A 9,101-nucleotide genomic window follows, 5' to 3' on the forward strand; every position below is an offset into this window, starting at 1 on the left:
GACAGGGAATCTCACAAATATAGAAGGTCAAACAGTGTAGTAAAGATTCTTGGGGAAGGAGGAGAGGGAAAAGTAATGCAGTGAAGAATGCAATTGATCAAAAGTTATTCTGCACATATATGAATATGCCACAATGAACATATTGACACACTAATAAAAATATATGTTTTTTATACTGATGGTTGAATGCAGGGATGTTTCTCCACTGTGTCACATCCATCCCCAGACCCCACTTTTTTTGAAGATATCATCATATGTTTAAAAAATTAACCTTTATTTTATTTAATACTTTTGTGGTTTTGAATATTGAACACAGTGTCTGACCTATGCTAGGCAAGAACTCTACCACTGAGTTGCAACCCCAACACCTTCTATGTCCATTTTTGCATTTTATTTTTAGTCAGGGTCTTATTAACTTGCTCTGAGCTTTGTCGAGTTTCTGAGGCTGACTTTGAATAAGTGGTCCTCCTACCTAAGCATCCTGAGCCACTGAAATTTCAGGTGGTCATCACTGTGCCAAGTTAAAAATATTTTACTAAAAAGTCATGTAAAAGACAAAGTCCAGACAGAATGTAACCTTGACTGAAATCTACCACACTTTTAAAAGACAACTAATGGTCTCTGCTCTTTAAAATACTCTACAAAACAGAAAGTGAAGGGAAGTGCTTCAAAATTCATACACATAAGATGGAATTACACTGATGCCAAAGGTGAACAAGCTCTACAATTAAATTTATAGAACACTAAATGTAGAAGAAGACTCTAAAAGATGGAATGAACTTCAGTGTTCTTGGATAAGGAGAATTATGATTCATAAAATAGCCATATTACTAAAAGCAATATGCAGAATCAATGTAAACCTATCAAAATACCACTGACACTCTTCAAAGACCTAGAAAAAGTAGTAGTAAAATTCACAAGACAGAATAAAATACCTAGTATACCTATAACCATAGAGAAATGAGCGCAATGCTGAAGGCATCACTATGCCTGATCTCAAATTGTAATACAGAGCTCTAGTAAAAACCCATCTTGGTATTGGCACCAAAACATTCACAGAGATTAACACATAGAATTGAAGGCATGGATAAAACTGCACCTACTTACATTCACTACAAGCTATTTCTATTTAAGAAAAGAAAACCAAAATTCTCATCTACCTTAGTCTGAACAAGGGAAGGAAGTGAATTCTGTGTTTAACACTGGGAGGATGCTGATATTTAAACTTCAGGCTAATTCCCTTTTACCAGACAAAAACTGTCATGGAAATCTGCACCACAGAGATAGATTAGTAGTGACCCAAGATTAGCTTGGGTGATTATGCCAAAAACATACACTGGAGAAAAGTTACCTTTTTAACAATGGTGCTAGAAAAACTGGGTGTTCATATGTTGAAGAGTTAAACTTGATTCCTATTTCTGACACTGTGCAAAAGTAAACTTAAAGTATTTGGGAATCAATCTCACAAAAGAGGTGAAAGACCTCTACAATGAGAACTACAGAACACTAAAGAAAGAAATTCAAGAAAACCTTAGAAGATGGAAAGATCTCCCATGTTCTTGGATAGGAAGAATTAATATTGTCAAAATGGCCATAATACCAAAAGTGCTATACAGATTCAATGCAATTCCAATTAAAATCCCAATGATGTACCTTACAGAAATAGAGCAAGCAATTATGAAATTCATCTGGAAGAATAAAAAACCCAGAATAGCTAAAGCAATCCTTGGCAGAAAGAGTGAAGCAGGGGGTATCGCAATACCAGATCTTCAACTCTACTACAAAGCAATAGTAACAAAAACGGCATGGTATTGGTACCAAAATAGACAGGTAGATCAATGGTACAGAATAGAGGACACGGACACAAACCCAAATAAATACAATTTTCTCATACTACACAAAGGTGCCAAAAATATGCAATGGAGAAAAGATAGCCTCTTCAACAAATGGTGCTGGGAGAATTGGAAATCCATATGCAACAGAATGAAACTAAACCCATATCTCTCACCATGCACGAAACTAAACTCAAAATGGATTAAGGATCTCGGAATCAGACCAGAGACCTTGCATCTTATAGAAGAAAAAGTAGGTCCAGAGCTTCAACATGTCGGCTTAGGACCAGACTTCCTCAACAGGACTCCCATAGCACAAGAAATAAAAGCAAGAATTAATAACTGGGATAGATTCAAACTAAAAAGCTTTCTCTCAGCAAAGGAAACTATCAGCAATGCAAAGAAAGAGCCTACAGAGTGGGAGAAAATCTTTGCCAATCATACTTCAGAGAGAGCGCTAATCTCCAGAATCTATAAAGAACTCAAAAAACTCTACACCAAGAATGTAAATAATCCAATTGACAAATGGGCTAAGGAAATGAATAGACACTTCACAGAAGAAGATATACAAGCAATCAACAAACATATGGAAAAATGTTCAACATCTCTAATAATAAGAGAAATGCAAATCAAAACCACCCTAAGATTCCATCTCACCCCAATTAGAATGGCAATTATCAAGAATACAACCAACAACAGGTGTTGGTGAGGATGTGGGGAGAAAGGTACACTCTTACATTGCTGGTGGGGCTGCAAATTAGTGCAGCCACTCTGGAAAGCAGTGTGGAGATTCCTTAGAAAACTTGGAATGGAAACACCATTTGACCCAGCTATCCCACTCCTTGGCCTATACCCAAAGGACTTAAAATCAGCATATTACAGAGATACAGCCACATCAATGTTCATAGCTGCTCAGTTCACAATAGCCAGATTGTGGAACCAACCTAGATGTCCTTCAATTGATGAATGGATAAAGAAAATGTGGTATATATATACAATGGAATATTACTCAGCCATGAAGAACGATAAAATTATGGCATTTGCAGGCAAATGGATGAAACTGGAGAATATCATGCTAAGTGAGATAAGCCAATCTCAAAAAACCAAAGGAAGAATGATATCGCTAATAAGTGGATGATGACACATAATGGGGGGTGGGAAGGGTTAGTGTTGGGGTTGGAGTTGGGTTTAGGGAGGGGGGCAGGAATGGAGGAAGGAAGGACTGTATAGATGGAGGGGAAGGGTGGGAGGGGAGGGGGGGGAAGGGAAAAAATGGCAGAATGAATCAAACAACATTACCCTATGTAAATTTATGATTACACAAATGGTATGCCTTTACGCCATGTACAGACAGAGAAACAACATGTATCCCATTTGTTTACAATAAAAAGAAAAAAAAAGAGAAAAAAAAGGAAATCAAAGACTTAGAAATTAGACTTGAAGCACTAAAATTGTTAGAAAAATTATAGAATCCTCACTCCAAGAGTTTGCACAGGCAACAACTTCTTTAGAAATATTGGTAAAACTCGAGAAATAAAACCTACAATCAGTGATGAAATAACTTCAAATTAAAAAGTCTTTGTACAGCAATAAAGAACAATGAAGAATGTAAAAACAACCTAAAAACCTGGAGAAAAATTTTCCAGTTACTCTTCCATCAGATGGTAATATCCAGAAGATTTATTGAACTAAAAATAATTAATAGAATCCCCTCACAAATAACACAATTGATAAGACAATGAACTAAATAGACATTTCTACAATTTATTAATTTAAAAAATAAACACAAATGGTCCACAAACACATAAAAAAATTTTACCTTCTTCAGTACTCATGGAAATTCAAATCAAAACTCCACTGCAATTTCATTACCAATTATAAAGTAAAAACATCATTACTATAAGTAATGATAAATGCTGACAAAAATGCATATAAAGGACAATATTATACACTGTTGGTTTTATGTTTAATTAGTACAAGCTATATAATAGATTCTCAAAAACAATGGAATTAACACATGATCCATCAACATCCTTTCTGGTATTTATTCAAAAGACCTAAAGTCAACACAGTATATCAATTCATGCATAACTAATTTAATAGTACATTTATTGACAATAACCTAGATATTAAAAGAGACTTAAGTGTTTATTAACAGGTGAACAGATAAGAAAATGTGGTATATGTAAACAATTAAATTTTACACAGCCATGAAGAAGAACAAAATTATGTCCAACTGGAAATTATCAGATTAAGTGAATAAGTCAGACTCAGAAAGATAATTAAATGTGTGCTCTCACGGATGGAAGACTGAGATTTTAAAAAGGGAAAAACAAAAGATTTCACACAAATAGAAAGGAGAAAAGTAGAGTCGAAAAAGGGGTTGGGGAAAGAAGAGGAGAAATAATTGGAAAGTATTGGAAAATTAAATCGATCAAGTTATGTGCATATAATTAATTTATCACAATGAATCTTACATAAGTAATTATTATGTGCCAATTACACATTTTAAAAATGGAAACCAAAGTGCTAAAGACCAAGAAGAAATAGATTCCACCTTTGTCTTATTGGCTGGAACATAATCATGGGTATTCCTACTTGCAAAGATGGATAAAGTAGTTTTTTAAGTCATACAGGAAACAAAGTAATTTCATTCACAGTAACCTTTATTGCATCATCATAGTTATGTCTGTAACAATAACAGCTTCATTTTTTCACTTGCATATATTTTTTTGAAGTGCCAATGCTAGGACAGACATGGACCTACTGCTGGTTGTCCACCAGTAAGGCAAAATCAGAACGACTAGTCCTCTCTAACTTAGGGATCACTCACTGTGCACCAGGTACCTACTATCTGTGCCTCCATTTAGTTCTTATCATAGCCTTGAGATGTAAGTGACCTCAGTCCCATCTTATAGATGAGTAAACAGAGGCTTTGAGAGGTTAAAAATATTTTCCAGTCTTTCTCTCTTTATAAAAATCCAGAATGCAAAGGTACCCCCATCCATTCCACACCTTGGTCCATTAACATTTGTTCTGTACTAGTCAATACTTGTGAGACTATTCCTGAAAATCTTTATATATCCGATGTCTGAGATCTACTCCCCAAAGTTTATTATTTAACTTTTAGGAACTCCAGTCTAAATATCAGTGTTTTAGAGCCTAATTCTGACAAGTGGAGATGGAGTAATTTTTCTGTAAAAATTCAGGGAAACTTCAACAAAGAAATTGGACTCACCTTCCCAGTCATATGGAAATTTTAAAATACAACAAGGGTGTGTACATACACCTCACCACATCTCCAAAGAGCTCTTCATGGATCCAAAAAAACTCACCAAAAATGGGAGTACACTGGCCAAAACTGTCCCATGGCTTATCTGAGAAAACTCCCATGTATTAAGAGGGACAGGAGTCCAGGAGGCATCTTGGTAATCAAAGGACCATGCCATGGTAGGGAGTATGATACATTCTAGGTGCCCAAAGATAGAGGTGTGACTGGGCATGGACAGGGGCTGCACTTGAAGATGAACTTTCCACAACACATGAAGCCCTGGGCTTCCTACTTTCCAGATAAGTCTGACCAAAATGTGCATATGCTGAAATGCCTGTTAAAGCATTTATGCTTTTATCCTGTTTTATATCTCCCTCTCACATGGCTTTGAAAGACTCACATTTTGGCATTTGTTGTTAAGTTTCTATTGCACAACCCCAGGCCCAGCCATGTGACATTTTAGCCAGTAGAGGTTACAATATTAAATTTATTTAATTAAATTAGTCAAAGTTCCCAATTCTATTTAGAAATAACTAATATTTTTATTTGCTCACATACCTGCATTAATTCTTAAAATATCAATAATGGTTGTGATAAAGAAGTAATTTCTGATTTCATCACTTGGAACATCAATGGATCTGCTTGAAATGATTGTATTTGGTTTGACTCTGGGTGATACTCCTGTATTTTTTCTTTAAAAAATTTTATAACTTTATATAAAGTACACAAAAACTTGGCCTACTTTTTTATATGGTTTCTCTCAGAGAAAGTGCAGGCCTCCAGTCTACCTCCATTACTATGGATGAGGGCTAATCCTGCAGATACCTTAGAGTGAACTCAGAGCTTGGGCTCTACCTCAGCTTTATGTTCAATCTGCCTGTTTTCTCTTCAACCAGTGACCTTGAGTTGCTCCTCTATTTTTCATTTCATTTCTGATTGCTTTTAATATCTTACTCAGAGCTTGAAACAAAAACTTGCATTTGGAAGAGATGGCATACTGACCCAAGAATACCCAGAAACCAGGTGCTGCATGTGAGAACATACTAGGAAAGAGGGGCCCATTAAATGTTGTAGGAGGACACTCAAGCCTTGAAACCTTGAGGGTACCAGGAATCCCTCAACACAAATAGAGGCATAGTAAATTGTGGAATGTGTTTGGACTAATTTGATCTTAAGGTCAGAATGTGATTAACTGGGCATGTCAAAATGATGGAGACATTATTCCAATCAAAGTCTCTTTCCAGATGTATTCAGGGAATGCAGAGAAAAGTTTGGAGCCCAGCTGTTTCTATACTCCTCTTTTTTATTGTAAACAATTGGGGAACAACTTGTTTTTCTGTTTGTACGTGAAGTAGAGGCATACTATTTGTGTAATCATGCATTTACCTAGGGTAATGGTGTTTGTTTTATTCTGTTATTTTTTCCTTTCCCCTGCCCCTCTCACCCCTCTTTTTCCTCTATACAGTCCCTCCTTCCTCCATTCTTGCCTTCCTCCCACCCCCCATTATATATCATCATCTGCTTATCAGTGAGATCACTCATCCTTTGGTTTTTTGAGATTGGCTTATCTCACTTAACATGATATTCTCCAATTTTATACATTTGCCTGCAAATGCCATAATTTTATTACTCTTTATGGCTGAGTAACATTCCTCTTATCCATTAGGGAATAAAGAAAAATTACAAGACAGGAGACATATTCAACTAGGGAAGTCACAGTTCTGTTCACCAATGGAATCCTGTTACTGTTTTACAGACATTAAAATTACGGAGTCCTACAGAGACAGAACTTAAAGACTTTTTTCCTTAAAACTTCCAGTAGTTTGAGCTCTTCTCAGCCGCACAGAGCCTTCCCCTGCCTCAGATTTCTGGGTAAGTGCCTCTGTATGTTCAGATGCAGAATTATTGTGTCAGTGGGTCCAACAAAGGCTGTGAAAGGAGATAATTTGAACCTACTAATGTGGCTTCAGGTACCTGAAGAGGATATGTTAGATCCAAAAATCCTACTCTGCCCACAGTCCTGTGTTCTGTATGGCACAAAGAAGATATTTTCTTCTAAGAATATTTGCTTCTTTAATTTAGATCATCCTAGAGTTAGTCAATTTTTTCATATGGAATAGCAAGTAATTTTATCTTTCCATTTATTTTTATTTGATGAGTTCTAGTGACCAAACTTACATATAATATGTCATCTAGAGATATTAAATATTCCTTATTTGTATACATAGAATCAGGGAAACCATTAGTTTTAAATTAACATTTTTATTACTTATAATTTTCCACTGTCATCTTAATTCAAAAAGAATGTTATTGATGTGAGGGACTCCTAAAATTTGAATAACTATACATTTTAAAATCCGTAGAAGAAAATTAATTTCTGTGTTACAAAACTTATTTTATAAATGAGCATCTCACATTGCTCTAAAGTACTTACATGTATTTTTTCATGTAGCCTTTGAATCCAATTTAATTTCACCAATTAAGAATGCCCTTACCCTGTACTGTATCATTTAGGAAATATAAAATGAGAAGAGTGTGATGATAAGGCTTGGAAATACACTAAATATTTTAAAACATCAAATGAGTATGATGGTAGTTTTCCATTTTTGGCTCCAAAACACCCAGGAATAAATTTCACAGTATTTTGGAGGTAGAATATTTATATTCATTAGTTCTTTATGTTTTAGTCACTAAAAATTACCATTTTAATTTCTGTCACAATTAAAATGTCTGAATCTGATTTACTTTTGAGGAATATTTAAGTCAGTCAAATCATATCCTGCTTTAGTAATGCTACCTAACTCTCAGATTTATTTTCCTAAACTTGATTTTTTCAAGTCTTTTTCATCAATACATAAATGTCAGCATACATCATTTTTTTACCACTAAGACATGAAGAGCAAAATGATACAGGAAAATCAAAGTTGTTGAATATTCAAGTTATTGCCTTGAATATTCCATCACTACAACTGTCAGAGAGATGGACTCTCCTAAAGGATTACTTGGGTTTCCCAGCAATGACAGTTTGTGGATCAGTAAAAAGCACATCTGGGACTTCTTGTTTCTTTAAAATAATGCTTTCTCTTCCTGTAGCCTTTCTCAGGAGAAGTTTACAAGAGTGATAATGTAAATATAGCTCTTAATGTAAATCCTGAGCTGTGCGTTACAGTCTGATAACTTACAAAAGCAACCATAATTATCACCTCTCTTTCTCACAAATAGGTGCCATTTATTTCCCAAAAGCTTGTCCAGGGATTTGCTCATTTGCTGGAGTTTGTGAATTTCAGAACAGATTTTCCCACAGGACTAACATGGACTAGGTGATGGTTTTGCCTTCCCTGAGGTGCCAGTCATTTTTTCTTGTGTTTCCCATACATTTCCAGCACACGCAATTCTCCAAGGTAGAAAGTGCTGCCTACATGGACCTCAGTCCCAAATCCACTTGCTTGAATCAGGAGCAATCCCACCTGCCCTATCCCCATTGTCTGTTTGTACCTTAATGAATAGAAGTTGAGAATGGGATGATTGATATCAGTGGTTAAGGAGAGCTGTGTGATAAACACAGCCTAAAGCATGTGTCTACACATGTATAGCTAAGTGATAAGTAAATAATAGGTTTTGTGTATCATCACACCCCAGATAGACATGCAGGATGATGCTCATTCTGCAGAAGAGAGAACATATGTGTGCTCCCTTCACAACTTCCTTGTGAATTGTGCCCACCCAGAAAGTCCTAAGTCCCCCAATCTTGCATCTTGGCCTGCAGAGGAGTGTCCTCCTCCTGGAATTTTATTTCTGTCCAGTTGACTAGCTCAAGTCCATACCTGAGAAGTTCTCACTAGTATGGTGGAAAGTGTGTGATCATGCAGGAATCATATAGCCACTAATAATTTTGGTGATTGCAAGATGGCACACTTCCTAACATGACTGCCTCCTTGATCCAGATGTTAAAGGGAGGTTCAGTGTCCCAGCCTTTGCTATGAGTTACAACAAATAAA

Source organism: Sciurus carolinensis, unplaced genomic scaffold (genome assembly GCF_902686445.1).
Source record: "Sciurus carolinensis unplaced genomic scaffold, mSciCar1.2, whole genome shotgun sequence".
Taxonomy (NCBI): Eukaryota; Metazoa; Chordata; class Mammalia; order Rodentia; family Sciuridae; genus Sciurus; species Sciurus carolinensis.